Source organism: Oncorhynchus mykiss, chromosome 8, assembly GCF_013265735.2.
Source record: "Oncorhynchus mykiss isolate Arlee chromosome 8, USDA_OmykA_1.1, whole genome shotgun sequence".
NCBI lineage: Eukaryota > Metazoa > Chordata > Actinopteri > Salmoniformes > Salmonidae > Oncorhynchus > Oncorhynchus mykiss.
In genome coordinates this window covers 46486438-46508935 of record NC_048572.1, presented here as the reverse complement: position 1 = coordinate 46508935, position 22498 = coordinate 46486438, and positions in this window count along the sequence as shown.

The window sequence follows — 22498 nt, the reverse complement described above, 5'->3', positions numbered from 1 at the left end:
ACCTGCAAAGAGCTGGGACCAAAGTAACAAAGCCTACCATCAGTAACACACTACGCAGCCAGGGACTCAAATCCTGCAGTGCCAGACGTGTCCCCCTGCTTAAGCCAGTACATGTCCAGGCCCGTCTGAAGTTTGCTAGAGAGCATTTGGATGATCCAGAAGAAGATTGGGAGAATGTCATGTGGTCAGATGAAACCAAAATAGAATGTTTTGGTAAAAACTCAACTCGCCGTGTTTGGAGGACAAAGAATGCTGAGTTGCATCCAAAGAACACCATACCTACTGTGAAACATGGGGGTGGAAACATCATGCTTTGGGGCTGTTTTTCTGCAAAGGGACCAGGACGACTGATCCGTGTAAATGAAAGAATGAATGGGGCCATGTATCGTGAGATTTTGAGTGAAAACCTCCTTCCATCAGCAAGGGCATTGAAGATTAAATGTGGCTGGGTCTTTCAGCATGACAATGATCCCAAACACACCGCCCGGGCAACGAAGGAGTGGCTTCGTAAGAAGGTCCTGGAGTGGCCTAGCCAGTCTCCAGATCTCAACCCCATAGAAAATCTTTGAAGGGAGTTGAAAGTCCGTGTTGCCCAGCAACAGCCCCAAAACATCACTGCTCTAGAGGAGATCTGCATGGAGGAATGGGCAAAAATACCATCAACAGTGTTTGAAAACCTTGTGAAGACTTACAGAAAACGTTTGACCTCTGTCATTGCCAACAAAGGGTATATAACAAAGTATTGAGATAAACTTTTGTTATTGACCAAATACTTATTTTCCACCACAAATTGCAAATACATTCATTACAAATCACACAATGTGATTTTCTGGATTTTTTTTCTCATTTTGTCTGTCATAGTTGAAGTGTACCTATGATGAAAATTACAGGCCTCTCTCATCTTTTTAAGTGGGAGAACTTGCACAATTGGTGGCTGACTAAACTTTTTTGCCCCACTGTATGTTTTCTGGATTATTATAACCCTTGTGAAACATGCAATGAATGCACATAAAATATTAAACTTTGTTTTTTTATTAATGTTTTTGTCAGTCAAATGGAAGACGTTTCAAAAAGGCAGACTCTACTAACAAAGGTGAAACTTTGTCGATTCATTAATACTTTTTTGCCAGGACGTATACCTTGAATGAACTATTAATATAAAATGTATTTGGATCAGAGAGGAAGAGGCAAAGTTTATAGATGTTCTATGTTTGGATGCAGGAAAGTCTAACGTTATACACAACATCAATGTGCGTTTAAACGGCAAGGGATGTAGTTAGTCTGCAACATCCTGTTTTTGCATTCCTACCATAGAGAGAGATAGAGGACTCATCATGAATATAACCTGTTTTAGCATGGACATAGCAATTGAGGGCTTCCACAATGATTCCGCCATTTTAAATTTGTCAGCTGGTAGCCTAGCAGTTAAGAGCATTGGGCCAGTAACCAAAAGGCCACTGGTTCAAATCCCAGAGCTGACTAAGTGAAAAATCTGTGCCCTTAAGAAAGGCACTTAACCCTAATTGCTCCTGTAAATTGCTCTGGATAAGAGTGTCTGCTAAATGACTCAAATTTAACTGAGTGGGGATTCCTATGGGTTGTAGCCTCAATGATATGAAGATCAGTCCTCTATCTTGCTCTATGTTTCCAATGCATCGCAAATATTACCCTTCTACTAGCACTATGATCAATTATGTATTTCAGCAATATTTTTGGGTTCAGCAATATTCTTGGGATGTCTGGTGTGAACCTCTCTCGGGGTCATGCCACATCATCTCAATCGGGTTGAGGTCAGGACTATGACTGGTCCACTCCAGAAGGTGTATTTTCTTCAGTTGAAGCCATTCTGCTGTTGATTTACTTGTGTTTTGGGTTGTTGTCCTGTTGCATCATCCAACTTCTGTTGAGCTTCAATTGGCGGACAGATAGTGTTACATTCTCCTGCAAAATGTCTTGATAAACTTGGGAATTCATTTTCCCATCAATGATAGCAAGCTGTCCAGGCACTGAGGCAGAAAAGCAGCCCCAAACCATGATGCTCCCTCCCCCATACTTCACAGTGAGAATGAGGTTTTGGTGTTGGTGTGCTGTGTCCTTTTTTCTCCACACATAGTGTTATGTGTTCCTTCCAAACAACTCAACTTTAGTTTAATCTGTCCACAGAATATTTTGTGTGGACATCCAGGTGCTCTTTTGCGAACTTCAGACGTGCAGCAATGTTTTCTCTTATATCCCAAAAACTCAATTTTGTTGGCGCGTTTTGTTCAGTAATCCACTGGCTCAAAGGCGGTCAAAACATGCAGACGAATACATCCTAATAGGACCGGTAAAGTTCGTTGAAACATGTCAAAAGATTGTCTAAATAATCAATAATATTTTAATGGGACAATAGCATATTCAATAGAAAGGAAAAACAACGAAGAGCGCGCAATCAGTCACGCACGCAAACCAGCTCTGCTTCTTCCTCAGTCCACTGAGAGAAAGGTCAGATTCTTCTTTATTTTTCAGAAAACAAGCCTGAACCCATGTCTAATAAATTGTTGACATCTAGTGGAAGCCATAGGAACTGCAATCTGGGTCCTAACCCATTAGAAACTCTATAGGCATTCAATTGAAAAGTACCCACATCAAAAAAATCCCGTCCCTGGATTGATTTTCCTCAGGTTTTTGCCTGCCATATCAGTTCTGTTATACCCACAGACATTATTTTAACCGTTTTGGAAACTTTAGAGTGTTTTCTATCCAAATCTACCAGTTATATGCATATCCTAGCTTCTAGGCATCTTCCAGATGTCGAAATACTGCCCCCAAGCCATAAGAAGTTTTAAGGCAGTTTATACAATTTTAAAATCATACAATACATTCACATATTTCACAACACACTGTGTGCCCTCAGGCCCCTACTCCACCACTATCACATATCTACAGTACTAAATCCATGTGTATGTATTGTGTGCGTGTGTGTGTGTGTGTGTGTGTGTGTGTGTGTGTGTGTGTGTGTGTGTGTGTGTGTGTGTGTGTGTGTGTGTGTGTGTGTGTGTGTGTGTGTGTGTGTGTTGCTTCACAGTCCCCGCTGTTCAACAATGTGTTTTTTAATCTGTTTTTTAAATGCGTCAGTTACTTGATGTGGAATAGAGTTCCATGTAGTCATGGCTCTATGTAGTACTGTGTGCCTCCCATAGTCTGTTCTGGACTTGGGGACTGTGAAGAGACCTCTTGTGGCATGTCTTGTGGGGTATGCATGGGTGTCCGAGCTGTGTGCCAGTAGTTTAGACAGACAGCTCGGTGAATTCAAAATGTTAATACCTCTCATAAATAAAAGTAGTAATGAAGTCAATATCTCCTCCACTTTCAGCCAGGAGAGATTGACATGTATATTATTAATATTAGCTCTCTGTGTACATCCAGGGGCCAGGCGTGCTGCCCTGTTCTGAGCCAATTGCAATTTCCTTAAGTTCTTCTTTGTGGCACCTGACCACACGACTGAACAGTAGTCAAGGTGCGACAAAACTAGGGCCTGTAGGACCTGCCTTGTTGATAGTGTTGTTAAGAAGGCAGAGCATCACTTTATTATAGACAGGTTATAAATACCTAGCAGCACTTTATACTCCACCCACTCCAATGGTCCCAATGCAATACACCCCTTAAGTGATAATTCCCGTCGGTGTTAGGAGGATATATTGGCACGGGTGTTGTTAGGCCCGAGACGAAGTCGATGGCCAGCTAACCTTGCCAATATATCCTCCAAACACTTGCTTTGAGGGCATTATCATTTTTATACAACGGTTTATCAACAATTCCAAATAATTGACATATTTTAATTAAAAATGTTATTTTGATGAATTTACTCATACTATTTCATCCTTCCAAAAGACATAGTCCCGACACAAATCTAGGGTTACTACCCAAGCCGGCTGGTTGTTCTATTGGTTCGGTTGCTAGAGACGTGACTCAGTTGTTCAGTCTTTTTGTTCTGCATCTATGCAGTCGTTCGTTCTAAATGTTTCATTGCCATACTAGCTGGCAACATTCTTATCCCTTGCTTGCTAGCTAGCCAACTACGGCTAATTTACAGTCACGTCAAAAGTGCAGCCAGAATAACACCAAAGTAGCTGCATTTGTGTAATGCATACTCAGGGAGAACAAGGTGTAGATTCACGTGCCGCGATCGGCAGATGTTTCTTAAGCCTTCGCAGAAGGCAGGAATTGTGGTCTCAGGCAGGCAATGGTCAGCCACAGGTAGGCAGTCAAAAACAAACAATACCTCACAACCATACAAACAGAAAGAACTGAACTAAATAGGAAGCTGATGAGACGAGGTGAGAAGAGAACACAGGTGAAATCAATGAACAAAAATTAAAGACAGAGTTACGTTCCAGAACACAAAGAAAAAGAACACAAGGTTAACTAAGAAAAGAAAAGCAGAACCTTGCAGTTCCCCTCCCAAGCGAGGCTCCTGACGACCCAACGGCAACGGAGGGTGGGGCGGGCGGGGAAGCAGAGGTGGATGCCTACATCGGGGTCGAGGTTTGACAGGCTGGTTCAACGAGGTCGTGGACTGACCCAACATTCTGCATCAAGGCTGATGTCCAGTGGGTCTGTTCGGGGGTCGACCCTGAGGTCGGGGAGTGGGACGAACCGGACGGTTATGGTGAAATGCCTGAATCATCTCTGGGTCAAGGATGTCTTGGTCGGGGACCCAGGACCGGTCTTCAGGCCCATAACCTTCCCGGTCCAATAGGTAGTGGATGCGACCTCTCAGGCGTTTGGAATCAAGGATGAGGGGTGGAACCCGGAGGAGAGGCTGAGGGAGACCGACAGGGCGACCCCCAGTCGGTTACAGAAGGCTCGCCACACCCAGGAGACAAACTGGGGCCCGCGGTCAGAGACGATGTACTCCGGAATCCCATATAGACAGAACACTTGTTGAAACATACATTCCGCCAATTCCACGTGTTGGATAGATGAGGAAGAGGAACCAGATGACACATTTTTGAAAAACGGTCTACTATGACAAGGAAGGTGGTGTTAGAGGATTCAGGAAAGTCTGTGATGAAGTCAACAGCTATGTGGAACCAGGGTCTGTGAGGGATTGGCAGAGGTTGAAGCTTCGCGGAAGGGAGATGGAGGGCTTTTGGTTTGGGCGCAGACTGGACAGGAGAGTACGTAAATCCCTTACGTCAGATGCCAGTGAGGACCACCAAACTTCTAGCCCGGAAGTTCTGGTGGTCCTCACTGGCATCTGACGTAAGGGATTTACGTAATGCCCGGATGTCCTGACCCCAAGTGCGTGTGACACCATTGCAACAGTTGGGGTGTAGGGTCTGAGTTACTGGTTGGAAGGTCAAACTGGTGGGAGAGAGCGTCAGCTAATAGATTTTTCTTTCCAGGGATGTAAGTAATATGAAAATGGAAGCATGGTGCCAGTGGTGCCACTCCTCGAGGTCCAGCTTGATGGCGAGGAGTTCTGTTCCCCACATCGTAATTCCTCTCAGCAGGGGATAACTTCCTGGAGAACAGGGATGTGATTCTGGATGTGTTCCCACCCGCTGAGAGAGTATGGCTCCTACTCCTACTTCGGAGGCATCCACCTCCAGGGTAAAAGGAAGGGTTGGATCATGTTAGCGAAGGGCAAGAGCTGAGGTGAAGAGGTATTTCAAGTTGTTGAACACAGTCACGGCGGTATCAGTCCATTGAAGGGTCCGGGTATTTTGTCTGGTAAGGGCAGTGAGGGAAGCGGCAGTAGAACTGAAGTTCCGAATGAACCAGCGATAGAAGTTGGAGAACTCAATGAAACGTTGGAGTTCCTTAAAACCAGTTGCGACGAGCAAACCCGTATCCGGGAGCGTAATCATATTCTCAAATGCATTAGCATAACGCAACGGACATAAATACACCTAGAAACTTTTCCTATTCATGAAAATCGCAAATGAAATGACATAAATATATTCAAACACAAGCTTAGCCTTTTGTTAACAACACTGTCATCTCAGATTTTCAAAATATACGTTACAGCCAACGCTAGACAAGCATTTGTGTAAGTTTATCATGGCATAATGCTATGCTAGGCTCTGCTGGCAGCAGGCAACATTTTCACGAAAATAAGACAAGCAACTAAATTAAATAATTTACCTTTGAAGAACTTCGGATGCTTTCACTCAGGAGACTCCCAGTTAGATAGCAAATGTTCATTTTTTCTAAAAATATTATTTTTGTAGGCGAAAAAGCTACCGTTTCTTCACCATGCTTGGTTGAGAAATCGACCGAAAAATGCTACAACTATAATGCCAAACTTTTTTCAAAATTAGCTACATAATATCGACAGAAACACGGCAAACGTTGTTTAGGATCCATCCTCAAGGTGTTTTTAACAAATATATTTGATAATATATCCGTCGAGGCAGTTGGTTTCTCATAAGAAGCGATTGGAAAAATGGCTACTTCAGTATTTTACGCAATGTTTTCTGCGGTAGACACCATGTGACCACATGCCATATATGGTCCCTTACAGCCATTCTTCAAGGGAAATGCCTAAAAAGATGTCACAATGCTGTAGACACCTTGGGGAAAACGTGGAAACGTAAGCTCATTCACAGCCATATAAGGAGTCATTGGCATGAGGCGGTTTTAAAAAAAGTGGCACTTCCTGGTTTAATTTTTATCTGGGTTTCACCTGTAACATCAGTTCTGTGGCACTCACAGACAATATCTTTGCAGTTTTGGGAACGTCAGAGTGGCTTCTTTCCAAAGCTGTCAATTATATGCATAGTCGAGCATATTTTCGTGACAAAATATCTTGTTTAACACGGGAACGTTTTTCATCCAAAAATTTAAATAGCACCCCCTAAATCCAACTGGTTAACGGTGGTGGGTTTGGGCCAGTTACTGACGGCGGTGACTTTGTTCTCATCCATGCTGACCCCTCCAGGTGTCAGTACGAAGCCGGGGAAATTTACCGAGGTTACATGGAAGGCACTATTTTCCGTTTTCACATAAAGGTTATGGTCAAGGAGTCGTTGAAGAACCTTTTGCACATGCTGTATGTGTTCCTTCAGGGAGTAAATCAGGATGTCATCAATGTAGACAATGAGAAAGCGGTTGATCATCTCCTGGAAAACCTTGTTCATAAAGGATTGGAAGACGGCCGGCGCGTCCGTAAGGCATGACCAGGTATTCATAGTGCCCTCGAGCGGTGATAAAGGCTGTCTTCCATTCGTCGCCTACATGGATGGAGACCGTCATCCTTTCTTCCAACGAAGAAGAAGCTGGATGCAGCTGGGGAAGAAGAAGGATGAATGAAACCGTTTGTGTGATTCATCAATGTAGTTCTCCATTGCCTCATTTTCCGGGATAGATAGGGGGTAAACACGGCCCATTCCAGGGATTAAGTCAATCGCACAGTCTCCTGGGCGATGTGGTGGTGCCTTAATTTCTCTGAAGATGTCGCTGTACTGGGCCTATTCAGATGGTATGGTGGGTGGTACTGCCGAAGCAGAGTCCTCAATGGTGGTGGCTCTGCAGTGTAGGCTGAGACAACTGGTGAAGCAGGTAGAAGACCAGGACAGTAGTTCACCTTGTTGCCACGATTTGGCAGGGTTGTGATGACAAAGCCATGGGTGTCTGAGGATGAGTGGCTTTTTGGGGGATGAGAGTTCCATGAGTTGAATGGTTTCGGTGTGGTGACGCTCTGTGTCAGGTGCATGATGAAGCCTGAGCTCAATGGCTGCCCGTCCAGGGTGTTAATCCTTAAGGGAGGGCTGACAGGTGTTAGAGCAATGTCAAGCTCTTGTACTAGCGGATGATCGATAAAATTACCTGCTGCCCACGAATCTATCAAGCCTTCTACGTACTTGGTAACCCCCTTCAAGGTTATCAATACTGGGACGGAGAATTGCTTCTGGGAGATATTTAGAAATAAGGACACACCTACCTTTATGGCAGCAGGGGGACCCTTCTCCTCTCTCCGTGGGAGGCGAACAGGGCAATGGCTGAGTAGATGATCTTTCCCTCCACAGTATAGGCAGAGCACTTCTTGGATCCGCTTTTGACGTTTGATACACAGGAGAGGAGCATGGCCCAACTGTATGAAACAATGTTGCAAATGTCGGAGAGAGACAGAACATTTTATTGAAACCTCCACTGTTGAAAACTAAATGTTAGTCTAAAAGAAATGTGAGATAATGTCTGGATACTCTTTATAGTGGAGATCAAGTTTGTAAAGTGCCTGGCAGGGCTGATGAGATAGTGTATTGTGCAGTCAGGACAGAGTAAATAGGCATTTTAAGTCATAGATTTAGCCGGTGGTAACTTGTGGAATAGACACCAGCTGGATTGCGGTTTCAATCAATCAGCATTCAGGATTAGACTCAACCAATTACATATTGGCCTATAGAGAAAAATCTAAATGTGCCGAAGTAAAAGTGGGGTTAGGATTACTCAGTAGGGATCTGTAGAATCTATATATGGTGTTATTTATTGTGGGACTGTGGCCTAAATACCCAGCAGCACTTTCTACTCCACCCATTCCGTTCACTGCATCTCATTTCCTTCTAGCAACAAACGTTCCTACAACTTTAGAGAACGTTCCCTTAAGGTCATTAACTAACATTTTCATAGGAATGTTCCCATGATACAGGGATTGTTTCCAAGAGACCATTCCCTTAATGTCAAATAGAACTTATGGAATAGACAACGGGTGGAAATTATAGGCATTTAGCAAGACACCCCCAACAAAGGAGTGGTTCTGCAGGTGGTGACCAGGATACTTCTCAGTTCCTATGCTTCCTGGCTGATGTTTTGGTCACTTTTGAATGCTTGCAGTACTTTCACTCTAGTGGTTGCATGAGACAGTGTCTACAACCCACACAAGTGGCTCAGGTAGTGCAGCTCATCCAGGATGGCACATCAATGCAAGCTGTGGCAAGAAGGTTTACTGCGTCTGTCAGCGTAGTGTCCAGAGCATGGTGGCGCTACCAGGAGACAGGCCAGTACATCAGGAGACGTGGAGGAGGCCGTAGGAGGGCAACAACCCAGCAGCACGACCGCTACCTCCACCTTTGTGCAAGGAGGAGCAGGAGGAGCACTGCCAGAGCCCTGCAAAATGACCTCCAGCAGGCCACAAATGTGCATGTGTCTGCTCAAATGGTCAGAAACAGACTCCATGAGGGTGGTATGAGGGCCCGACGTCCACAGGTGGGGGTTTTGCTTACAGCCCAACACAGTGCAGGACGTTTGGCATTTGCCAGAGAACACCAAGATTGGCAAATTCGCCACTGGCGCCCTGTGCTCTTCACAGATGAAAGCAGTGTGACTTGAGTGTGACTCCAAATCCAGACCTCCATGGGTTGATAAATTTGATTTCCATTGATAATTGTTGTGTAATTTTGTTGTCGGCACATTCAACTATGTAAAGAAAAAAATATTTAATAAGAATATTTCATTCATTCAGATCTAGGATGTGTTATTTTAGTGTTCCCTTTATTTTTTTGAGCAGTGTATTTGATACACGTGATTATATTGTGCATGTTTATTTATACAGTAATTATTATGTCCTTTGAAATCACAACCTCTTGATTCATGGTACTCCGATCTTCCCACTATGCCACCATGTCCATGTCAGGTATCGGTTAATCTGACTATTCTCATAATGCATTTGATTACATATTTCAGCAATTAATGGGCTTTCTGTAAAGTTGTCTCATGTTGGTGGGGCATGTTAACCTGTTTTAATGATACTCGTGAATCACATGGTCAATAAAATAGTTTTTCATGAGTGTACTTTTAATAGAGTTGAGATTTACTTCAAAGTGCATTCACCCAATTGCTTACATCTATCAAGTTGTTTCATCTACATAAGTGCTTAGGGAGGAGGCGTTAGGGTTTCTTCTGGACAAGGCCTAACTTTACTAGCCCAATAAGTTAATGCCCTAGAGATATCCCTTGGGACAGTGGTTAGGGTGTTCGATGTTGGTGGCCTGTGTTCGAGAACCGCTAGGGGAATCAACCTATTCTCACTTTCTTTGCATTATATGTTAATGCAATTATTTGGTAACAGTTACAACACACCTATCTGATCAAATTTGTTTGTCAATGACACATTTGTTCTACATTGTATATGTGCTCTAGATTCTTTTTTTTAAACGATAGAGAAACTCATTTGAATTACATCAGATAGATTTGTTGTAACTTTTGCCTAATGTAATGAACATATTTTGCTAAGAATGTCAGAGTAGGATGATCACACAGCAATTTAGATGGTACAATGATTCCCTACAGTAGTCAGTGCTTCCCATTTTGACAACAAAAGCTGTCCCGGCAAGATAAATCAATAGGGGAATATCACAGGCAATCATTCCAATGATCATTGCAGATATATTATGTATTATGTACTTTATTACAATGTAATATAATGTAATATAAGCCAAGCTGGTTCATGAAGTAACTCCCTTTCCAGCCTTGGCACACACTTTTTATACAGGTTTCATCCTTATGTCACACACACACAGTAACTACTCTTTATGTTAATAGTTCATCCCCTCTGGCATTTAGCCACTGTAATCTTTTTGCCTTGCACTAATTTTAGTTTGGTTTCACATTAGGCCATAGCAATTGTACAAAAATAAACAGACTTGCCCACTCTCAAGACAGGTGCATGTCTAATGCTGCCTAATGACCTAGACACACATATAGAGTGCACTTATTTTACTCTAAGATGTCACACATGTCTGGAACATTTCCAATACTATTTCAATTAGCGGTGAGTAGGTAAGTTTGGAAGCAAGCCAGAAAAAAAATCCATATTACAACCTTGCTTTCTCTGCAACCTGTTAGTTCATATGCCTTCCCACTGTGATATATAGGCCTAAGGCCGAGACAGAATACATTCAACCACACCTTTGTTTCATCACCCGAGGGCCAGTCCACAAAGCATATGCATGTAAGAAACAGTTACTTGACCTACAGCATGGTCAACCAAGTTAAAACCTGTTATGGCTAGCGTTCCCCTAGGGGAACAACCCCCCCATTCAGCTGGAAAGGTGGCGCGGGAAATTCAAAAAATATTATTTCGAAATATTTAACTTTCACACATTAACAAGTCCAATGCAGCAAATGAAAGATAAACATCTTGTTAATCTACCCATCGTGTCCGATTTTTTAAATGTTTTACAGCGAAAATACAACATTTATGTTAGATCACCACCAAATTCAAAAACACACAGCCATTTTTCACAGTCACAAAAGCAGAAATATAGATAAAATGAATCACTAACCTTTGATTATCTCCATCAGCTGATAGGACATCATGTTATACATGTATTGTGTGTTTTGTTCAATAATGTGCATATATATATATATATATATATATATATATATATATATATATATATATATAAAAATCTCAGAGTACATTGCGTTACGTGCAGTAATGCGTTACGTGCAGTAATGTTTTGATTCCAAAACATCCAGTGATTTTGCAGAAATACTCACGATAAACATTGATAAAAGATGCAAGTGTTATTCACAGAATTAAAGATAAACGTATCCTCTATGCAACCGCTGTCAGATATAAAAAAAACTTTACGGAAAAATAATAATCTGAGAACGGCGCTCAGAACCCCAATTAGCCAAAGAAATAGCAGCCATTTTGGCATCAACAGAAGCTACAAAAAACACTATAAATATTCACTTACCTTTGAATATCTTCATCAGAAGTCAGTTCCAGGAATCCCAGTTCGACAATAAATGACTGATTTGTTCCATAAAGTTCCATAAAGCCCATAATTTAGCCACTTGTTGTTAGCTTGTTCAGCCCAGCATTCAATCCTCAAAAAGCATGAGCAATTCCTCCAGACAAAAACTCAAAAAGTTCCGTTACAGGTCGTAGAAACAAGTCAAATGATGTATGCAATCCATATTTAGGATGTTTTAAACATTAATCAGCAATAAGTTTCCAACCGGAGAATTTCATTGTCTGAAGAAACGCATTGGAATGGAAGAACACTCTCTCATGACTGCGCGCAATGAGACTGTGGCTTTCTGCCAGACCACCCACTCAAAGAGCTATTATGAGCCCCTCCTTTACAGTAGAATCATACAACCAAAATCTAAAGACGGTGGCATCTTGTGGAAACCTTAGGAAGTGCATGCTCATCCATATCTAAGATGGACATCAAATGGCACTGTTTTCAAAATTGAGTTCTCACTTCCTGTTTAGATTTCTTCTCAGGTTTATGTCTGCCATATGAGTTCTGTTATACTCACAGACATAATTCAAACAGTTTTAGAAACTTCAGAGTGTTTTCTGTCCACCAGCAATAATAATATGCATATATTCCCATCTGGGAAAGAGTAGGAGGCAGTTTACTCTGGGCACGCCTTTCATCCAAAAGTGAAAATGCTGCCCCTAGCCCCAACAAGTTGTTTCCAACATTTTCGGACCACTAAACAATTTCAAAAAGGCTTTACGGCGAAAGCATAATATGCGATTATCTGAGGACAGCACCCCACGTACAAAAGCATTACAAACATTTTCCAAACAAGCAGAGGCGTCACGAAAGTCATAAATAGCGCTAAAATAAATCACTTACCTTTGAAGATCTTCCTCTGTTTATAATCCCAAGGGTCCCAGCTACATAACAAATGGTCCTTTTGTTCCATAAAGTCCTTCTTTATATCCCCAAAAAGTCAGTTTAGTTGGAGCGCTTGATTCAGTAATCCACCGGTTTCCCTCATTCAAAATGCATACAAATGAATCCCAAAAGTTACCAATAAACTTTGTCCAAGTCAAACGACGTTTCTAATCAATCCTCAGGTACCCTAATATGTAATAAACAATAAAATTTAAGACAGAGAATAGTATGTTCATTACCGGAGATAAATAACGAAGTGCGCACCCTCATCCACGCGCGCCACAATACTACAGCCAAAATGGGAGCCACCTAGAAAAACTACAAATTCGAGCTAATTTTAAAAAAAAACAAGCCTGCAACTCTTTCTAAAGACTGTTGACATCTACTGGGAACTGAAATCTGGGATGTATTCCATTGATTTTCCCATAGACTGCCATTACAATGAGTGGTGGGCTCAATAACAACAAAAAAATTCCAGATAGATTCTCCTCGGGTTTTCACCTGCCATATTAGTTCTGTTATACTCTGTTATACTTATAGACATTATTGTAACAGTTGTAGAAACTTTAGAGTGTTTTCTATCCAATACTACCAATTATATGCATATCTTAGCTTCTGGGCCTGAGTAACAGGCAGTTTACTTTAGGCACCTCAGATATCCAAACTTCCGAATACAGTCCACTATCCCTAAGAAGTTTTTAATTTCAATGGGATACAATCCGCACTGCTGCAACTCATCTGCCATACATTTTTATTTTATTTTTTATTTCACCTTTATTTAACCAGGTAGGCTAGTTGAGAACAAGTTCTCATTTACAACTGCGACCTGGCCAAGATAAAGCATAGCAGTGTGAACAGACAACACAGAGCTACACATGGAGTAAACAATTAACAAGTCAATAACACAGTAGAAAAAAAAGAAAAAAAAGAGAGTCTATATACATTGTGTGCAAAAGGCATGAGGAGGTAGGCGAATAATTACAATTTTGCAGATTAACACTGGAGTGATAAATGATCAGATGGTCATGTACAGGTAGAGATACTGGTGTGCAAAGGAGCAGAAAAATAAATAAATATAAACAGTATGGGGATGAGGTAGGTAAATTGGGTGGGCTATTTACCGATAGACTATGTACAGCTGCAGTGATTGGTTAGCTGCTCAGATAGCAGATGTTTGAAGTTGGTGAGGGAGATAAAAGTCTCCAACTTCAGCGATTTTTGCAATTCGTTCCAGTCACAGGCGGCAGAGAACTGGAACGAAAGGCGGCCAAATGAGGTGTTGGCTTTAGGGATGATCAGTGAGATACACCTGCTGGAGCGCGTGCTACGGGTGGGTGTTGCCATCGTGACCAGTGAACTGAGATAAGGCGGCGCTTTACCTAGCATGGACTTGTAGATGACCTGGAGCCAGTGGGTCTGGCGACGAATATGTAGCGAGGGCCATCCAACTAGAGCATACAGGTCGCAGTGGTGGGTGGTATAAGGTGCTTTAGTAACAAAACGGATGGCACTGTGATAAATTGCATTCAGTTTGCTGAGTAGAGTATTGGAAGCTATTTTGTAGATGATATCACCAAAGTCGAGCTGGACTAGGCTGCCGTGCGTGCATGCTTTGGATATTTCCAACTTGTACAGTGCCTTACAATTTACCACAGGTGGACTCCAATCAAGTTGTAGCATGTAGTCTCATAGCAAAGGGTCTGAATACTTGTGTAAATAAAGTATTCATTTTTTATTTTATTTAATCCATTTTAGAATAAGGCTGTAACTTAGGGGGTCTGAATACTTTTTCGAAGGCACTGTATGTCGGTTTGCCATGTCGTCACAGAAACTGAATAGATAGATAAACCACTGAAGAAGGTGCTTATGTGTAGCTTTCAGCTTTGTGTCTACAATATTATTATTTTTTGCAGTATTTAGGGTATATTTAAGAGGGACATTTTCACAGGAAATGTATATATAGGCTATTTCACTGAACAGTTTTCATTCATCTACCACAGTAGCTAGGTTTCCATCCAATTGGTGACAGGTTTTCATGCTAATAATCTAATACTGTATAAAAAATAATATGCACATTTTCCACCAGAGATGTTTCCACTGACTTGCGTGATGATGTAGTGAACATAAAAATACATTCATAACGTATTTCATCTGTAGCCTAATAAACTGCATGCTTCAGTGGGAGGACCACACAACATGTCATCACGTGTCTCCAAGTTTACTTCGCTGGTCTATCAATAGATGCGCATAAAAGCATTTCTCCTGACAATTATTTAATTTTACCAACCGTAAAATCCCACCTTTTTCTAGCGTATTTTGTTTTGTCAACATCTGGAAAGAAAATGTTTCCATCAGCCCTGTCATGACATTTTTTTAATTCGACATGTAGGCCTACTTTACTCACATAAAAAGGTTGGATGGAAACTTGGTTAGTTGAGACCGAAGTTTAGGAAGCTCCAGCTCCTTGTTTGAGGACAATAACGCCCGTCGGCGCCCTAGGTCTTTCTGGGTCCAGCTGCTGCTGCAGACCAGAAAGCAGCATGGGGAGTAAAATCGGCTGGTCATGGAACTACGCCTTTTTGGAGAGGAATTACAAAGGTACTTTTGACTTGACCAGGGCCAGTTTGACCTACTCACCAAGATAGGAGCAAGCATTGGGTAAACTGTGTACACTCTGTCACGTTCTGACCTTAGTTCTTTTGTTATGTCTTTGTTTTAGAATGGTCAGGGTGTGAGTTGGGTGGGTTGTCTATGTTTGTTTTTCTATGAGTTGGTATTTCTGTGTTTGGCCTGATATGGTTCTCAATCAGAGGCAGCTGTCAATCGTTGTCCCTGATTGAGAACCATACTTAGGAAGCCTGTTTTCACCCTTGATTTGTGGGTGATTATTTTTTATGTCTGTGTTCTACACGGAACTGTTTCGTTTTTTTTGTTATTTCACGTTATTTTGTATTTTTCAGTTTTCTATTAAAAGAATCATGAACACGTACGACGCTGCGCATTGGTCCTCCAATCCTTCCTACTACTCCTCTTCAGAGGAGGAAGAAGACCGTTACACACTCAATATGTATCTGCTTAATTAATAGTTGACTGCTGATTACAAAAATACCAATTGTAAATTAAACTATTGACATTGGAAGCTGAAATCTACTAGCCTATAATGAGTTTAGTATAGCCTACAATAATACAGCAAGAAACAATATTTTGCCCATGGTACATGAACCTATCAATGTTGGAAGCAGTGTCAGAAAGGTACAGAACGGCAGGCAGGCTCAGGGTCAGGGCAGACAGAAAGGTCAAAACCGGAATAACTAGAAAACAGAGACTAGAGCAAACAGGAGTACGGGAAAAAACACACGCTGGTAGGCTTGACGAGACAAGACGAACTGGCAACAGACAAACAGAAAACACAGGTATAAATGAACAGGGGATAATGGGCGACACCTGGAGGAGGTGGAGACAAGCACAAGATGTTAGGGTTTTCTTCCGATGAAGGAGAGGCGGACCAAAATGCTGCGTGGTAATTTTCATACATCTTTAATAAAGATGAAAAACAAACAATACAAAAACAAGAACCGTAACACAAAACCCTATACAGCCTATCTGGTGCAAACAAACACAGAGACAGGAACAATCACCCACGAAACACTCAAAGAATATGGCTACCTAAATATGGTTCCCAATCAGAGACAACGATAAACACCTGCCTCTGATTGAGAACCACTTCAGGCAACCATAGACTTTTCTAAACAACCCCACTATACCACAATTCCAATACCTACCAAAACCACAAGACAAAACACACCACATAATAAACCCATGTCACACCCTGGCCTGACCAAAATAATAAAGAAAACACAAAATACTAAGACCAGGGCGTGACACAAGACAGGTGAAACAGATCAGGGTGTGAAACATTTGGCCAATAAACCTTTTTTCCATAACGTTACGGAGCGAATTAAGAAGGAATTTTGATTTAGCTTCTAACGACCTAAGAATCTAAATTTGCTTTTCCATTAAAATAATAATTATTGCAGACTAATGTGACTAATAAAGGAATTTGAATATGTAAGATAAGAGAAAATATTATCCGCCCTTACTAAACTTAAGTAATGTTAGGCTATTTTCTGGCAATTGTGCCATTATTATGTGTCAGATGTTAAGACTACAAACCATTATGAAAGGCCTAATAGCGAGATTGAATTGTCATTTCAATAAGCATAGGCTAGGCCAACAGACTAAAATGTGGGTTTATGATTGTAATTAAACTTTGCCATGGTTTGGTTAACTAGATGCAGGTAGCTTTCGGAAAATATTCAGACCCCTTGACTTTTTATACATTTTGTTAGGTTACAGCCTGATGACAAAATTGATTTAAAAAAATGGTTTTACTCATCAATCTACACACACTTGCGTCTTCTTGGGTATGACGCCACAAGCTTGGCACACCTGTATTTGGGGAGTTCCTCCCATTCTTCTCTGCAGATCCTCTCAAGCTCTGTCAGGTTGGATGGGGAGTGTTGCTGCACAGATAATTTTAGGTCTCCCCACAGATGTTTGATCGGGTTCAAGTCTGGGCCCTGACTGGGCCACTCAAGGCCAGTCAGAGACTTGTCCCGAAGCCACTCCTGCGTTGTCTTGGCTGTGTGCTTATGGTCGTTGTCCTGTTGGAAGGTGAACCTTCGCACCAGTCTGAGGTCCTGAGTGCTCTGGGGCAGGTTTTCATCAAGGATCTCTCTGTACTTTGCTCTGTTCATCGTTCCCTCAATCCTGACTAGATTCCCAGTCCCTGCCGCTGAAAAACATCCCCAAAGCATGATGCTGCCACCCCCATGCTTCACCGTAGGAATGGTACCAGGTTTCCTCCAGATGTGATGCTTAGCATTCAGGCCAAAGAGTTAAATCTTGGTTTCATCAGACCATGTTGTTTCTCATGGCCTGAGAGGCTTTAGGTGCCTTTTGGCAAACTCCAAGTGGGCTGTCATGTGCCTTTTACTGAGGAGTGGCTTCCGTCTGGCCACTCTACCATAAAGGCCTGATTGGTGGACTGCTGCAGAGATGGTGAACAGCAGTTTTCAATTCTTTCCACAGATTCTCGATTGGATTCAGGTCTGGACTTTGACTTGGCCATTCTAACACCTGGATATGTTTATTTTTGAACCATTCCATTGTAGATTTTGCTTTATGTTTTGGATCATTGTCTTGTTGGAAGACAAATCTCCATCCCAGTCTCAGGTCTTTTGCAGACTCCATCAGGTTTTCTTCCAGAATGGTCCTGTATTTGGTTCCATCCATCTTCCCATCAATTTTAACCATCTTCCCTGTTGAAGATTGGGCCTGCTGAAGAAAAGCAGGCCCAAACCATGATGCTGCCACCACCATGTTTGACAGTGGGGATGGTGTGTTCAGCTGTGTTGCTTTTACGCCAAACATAACGTTTTGCATTGTTGCCAAAAAGTTCAATTTTGGTTTCATCTGACCAGAGCACCTTCTTCCACATGTTTGGTGTGTCTCCCAGGTGGCTTGTGGCAAACTTTAAACAACACTTTTTTATGGATATCTTTAAGAAATGGCTTTCTTCTTGCCACTCTTCCATAAAGGCCAGATTTGTGCAATATCTGACTGATTGTTGTCCTATGGACAGAGTCTCCCACCTCAGCTGTAGATCTCTGCAGTTCATCCAGAGTGATCATGGGCCTCTTGGCTGCATCTCTGATCAGTCTTCTCCTTGTATGAGCTGAAAGTTTAGAGGGCTGGCCAGGTCTTGGTAGATTTGCAGTGGTCTGATACGCCTTCCATTTCAATATTATCGCTTGCACAGTGCTCCTTGGGATGTTTAAAGCTTGGGAAATATTTTTGTATCCAAATCCGGCTTTAAACTTCTTCACAACAGTATCTCGGACCTGCCTGGTGTGTTCCTTGTTCTTCATGATGCTCTCTGCGCTTTTAATGGACCTCTGAGACTATCACAGTGCAGGTGCATTTATACGGAGACTTGATTACACACAGGTAGATTGTATTTATCATCATTAGTCATTTAGGTCAACATTGGATCATTCAGAGATCCTCACTGAACTTCTGGAGAGAGTTTGCTGCACTGAAAGTAAAGGGGCTGAATAATTTTGCACGCCCAATTTTTCAGTTTTTGATTTGTTAAAAAAGTTTGAAATATCCAATAAATGTTGTTCCACTTCATGATTGTGTCACACTTGTTGATTCTTCACAAAAAAATACAGTTTTATATCTTTATGTTTGAAGCCTGAAATGTGGCAAAAGGTCGCAAAGTTCAAGGGGGCCGAATACTTTCGCAAGGCACTGTATATGGCCGAACGGCATAGGCAAGATGCAGTTGATGGTATAGAGTACAGTATATACATATGAGATGAGTAGTGTAGGGTATGTAAGCATTATATGAAGTGGCATAGTTTAAAGTGACTAGTGATACATTTATTACATCCAATTTATTATTATTAAAGTGGCTAGAGATTGAGTCAGTATGTTGGCAGCAGCCACTCAATGTTAGTGATGGCTGTTTAACAGTCTGATGGCCTTGAGATAGAAGCTGTTTTTCAGTCTCTCGGTCTCAGCTTTGATGGACCTGTACTGACCTCGCCTTCTGGATGATAGCGCGGTGAATAGGCAGTGTCTCGGGTGGTTGTTGTCCTTGATTATCTTTTTGGCCTTCCTGTGACATCCAGGTGTCCTGGAGAGCAGGTAGTTAGCCCCTGGTGATACGTTGTGCAGACCTCACTACCCTCTGGAGAGCCTTACGGTTGTGTGCGGAGCAGTTGCCGTACCAGGCGGTGATACAGCCTGTGCATCTGTAAAAGTTTGTGAGTGATTTTGGTGACAAGCCAAATTTCTTCAGCCTCCTGAGATTGAAGAGGCAATGTTGCGCCTTCTTCACCACACTGTCTGTGTGGGTGGACCATTTTAGTTTGTCCGTGATGTGTACGCCGAGGAACTTAAAACTTTCCACCTTCTCCACCACTGTCCCGTCGATGTGAATAGGGGATGCTCCCTCTGCTGTTTCCTGAAGTCCACGATCATCTCCTTAGTTTTGTTGACGTTGAGTGTGAGGTTAATTTCCTGACACCACACTCCAAGGGCCCTCACCCCCTCCCTGTAGGCCGTCTCGTCGTTGTTGGTAATCAAGCCTACCACTGTAGTGTCGTCGTCAAACTTGATGATTGAGTTGGAGGCGTGCATGGCCACGCAGTCATGAGTGAACAGGGAGTACAGGAGTACGGATTATTCCTTCGACCTCATGGTGTGGTTTTTGCTCTGACATGCACTCTCAATTGTGGGACATTATATAGACAGGTGTTCACCTTTCCAAATCATGTCCAATCAATTTAATTTACCACAGGTGGACTCCAATCAAGTTGTAGAAACAACTCAAGGATGATCAATGGAAACAAGATGCACCCGAGCTCAATTTCGAATCTCATAGCAAAGGGTCTGAATAAGGTATTTAATGTATTCTGTTTATTTTTTGGCAAAAATTCTAAATATCTGTTTTCGCTTTGTTATTATGGGGTATTGTGAGTAATTTGCTAAGGATATCTTCTTTAAAAAAAATCTGTGGAAAGGCTGTGGAAATGTGGAAAGGCTGTGGAAATAGTTAATTGGTCTGAATACTTTCCGAAGGCACTGTAATTTCAGTAGCCTTGGTAAAATGAACAATTTTGCAGCTTGCTTAGTTCAAATTGACAGACTAATTTATTAATCATGAACAGCGAGGCGATTTCAAGGTAAGAAATGCTTCCGTTGCCCAATAGCCTGCTGGATTAGGCTACTAAGGATGGGGTCGTAATTTCAATCACTGGATCAAATATTAAAATGTGGACATGAACTGAATAGGCCTAGGCTTGTCAACAACAACCAAGTTGTTTTTTTACCTGTAGCCTAATCTGATTGACTGTTACCTTCAATCTAATGCATTCGAACAACAGCTGATCGGCAATTGCAATAGAACTGTGACCATGATCACAATTGATAAATTCCCATTTCATTAACTTAACATGGCCAGTAATAATTGCATAATAACACAAGGCTAAAACAACAATACACTGAAGTTACAGGCTAATTGATGGCCAGCAGATTGAGGACTTTTCCCCATCCCCGTCAGTAGAGGATGCCTGGATATTTTTTTAAAATGCCTTCCTAACCATCTTAAATAAACATGCCCCATTCAAGAAATTTAGAACCAGGAACAGATATAGCCCTTGGTTCTCCCCAGACCTGACTGCCCTTAACCAACACAAAAACATCCTATGGCGTTCTGCATTAGCATCGAACAGCCCCCGTGATATGCAGCTGTTCAGGGAAGCTAGAAACCATTATACACAGGCAGTTAGAAAAGCCAAGGCTAGCTTTTTCAAGCAGAAATTTGCTTCTTGCAACACTAAGTCAAAAAAGTTCTGGGACACTGTAAAGTCCATGGAGAATAAGAACACCTCCTCCCAGCTGCCCACTGCACTGAAGATAGGAAACACTGTCACCACTGATAAATCCACCATAATTGAACATTTCAATAAGCATTTTTCTACTGCTGGCCATGCTTTCCACCTGGCTACTCCTACCCCTGTCAACAGCACTGCACCCCCAACAGCAACTCGCCCAAGCCTTCCCCATTTCTCCTTCTCCCAAATCCATTCAGCTGATGTTCTGAAAGAGCTGCAAAATCTGGACCCCTACAAATCAGCCGGGCTAGACAATCTGGACCCTTTCTTTCTAAAATTATCTGCCGAAATTGTTGCCACCCCTATTACTAGCCTGTTCAACCTCTCTTTCGTGTCGTCTGAGATTCCCAAAGATTGGAAAGCAGCTGCGGTCATCCCCCTCTTCAAAGGGGGGGACACTCTTGACCCAAACTGCTACAGACCTATATCTATCCTACCATGCCTTTCTAAGGTCTTCGAAAGCCAAGTCAACAAACAGATTACCGACCATTTTGAATCTCACCATACCTTCTCTGCTATGCAATCTGGTTTCAGAGCTGGTCATGGGTGCACCTCAGCCACGCTCAAGGTCCTAAACGATATCTTAACCGCCATCGATAAGAAACATTACTGTGCAGCCGTAATCATTGATCTGGCCAAGGCTTTCGACTCTGTCAATCACCACATCCTCATCGGCAGACTCAACAGCCTTGGTTTCTCAAATGATTGCCTTGCCTGGTTCACCAACTACTTCTCTGATAGAGTTCAGTGTGTCAAATCGGAGGGTCTGTTGTCCGGACCTCTGGCAGTCTCTATGGGGGTGCCACAGGGTTCAATTCTTGGACTCTCTTCTCTGTATACATCAATGAGGTCGCTCTTGCTGCTGGTGAGTCTCTGATCCACCTCTACGCAGACGACACCATTCTGTATACTTCCGGCCCCTTCTTTGGACACTGTGTTAACAACCCTCCAGACAAGCTTCAATGCCATACAACTCTCCTTCCGTGGCCTCCAATTGCTCTTAAATACAAGTAAAACTAAATGCATGCTCTTCAACCGATCGCTACCTGCACCTACCCGCCTGTCCAACATCACTACTCTGGACGGCTCTGACTTAGAATACGTGGACAACTACAAATACTTAGGTGTCTGGTTAGACTGTAAACTCTCCTTCCAGACCCATATCAAACATCTCCAATCCAAAGTTAAATCTAGAATTGGCTTCCTATTTCGCAACAAAGCATCCTTCACTCATGCTGCCAAACATACCCTTGTAAAACTGACCATCCTACCAATCCTCGACTTTGGCGATGTCATTTACAAAATAGCCTCCAATACCCTACTCAACAAATTGGATGCAGTCTATCACAGTGCAATCCGTTTTGTCACCAAAGCCCCATATACTACCCACCATTGCGACCTGTA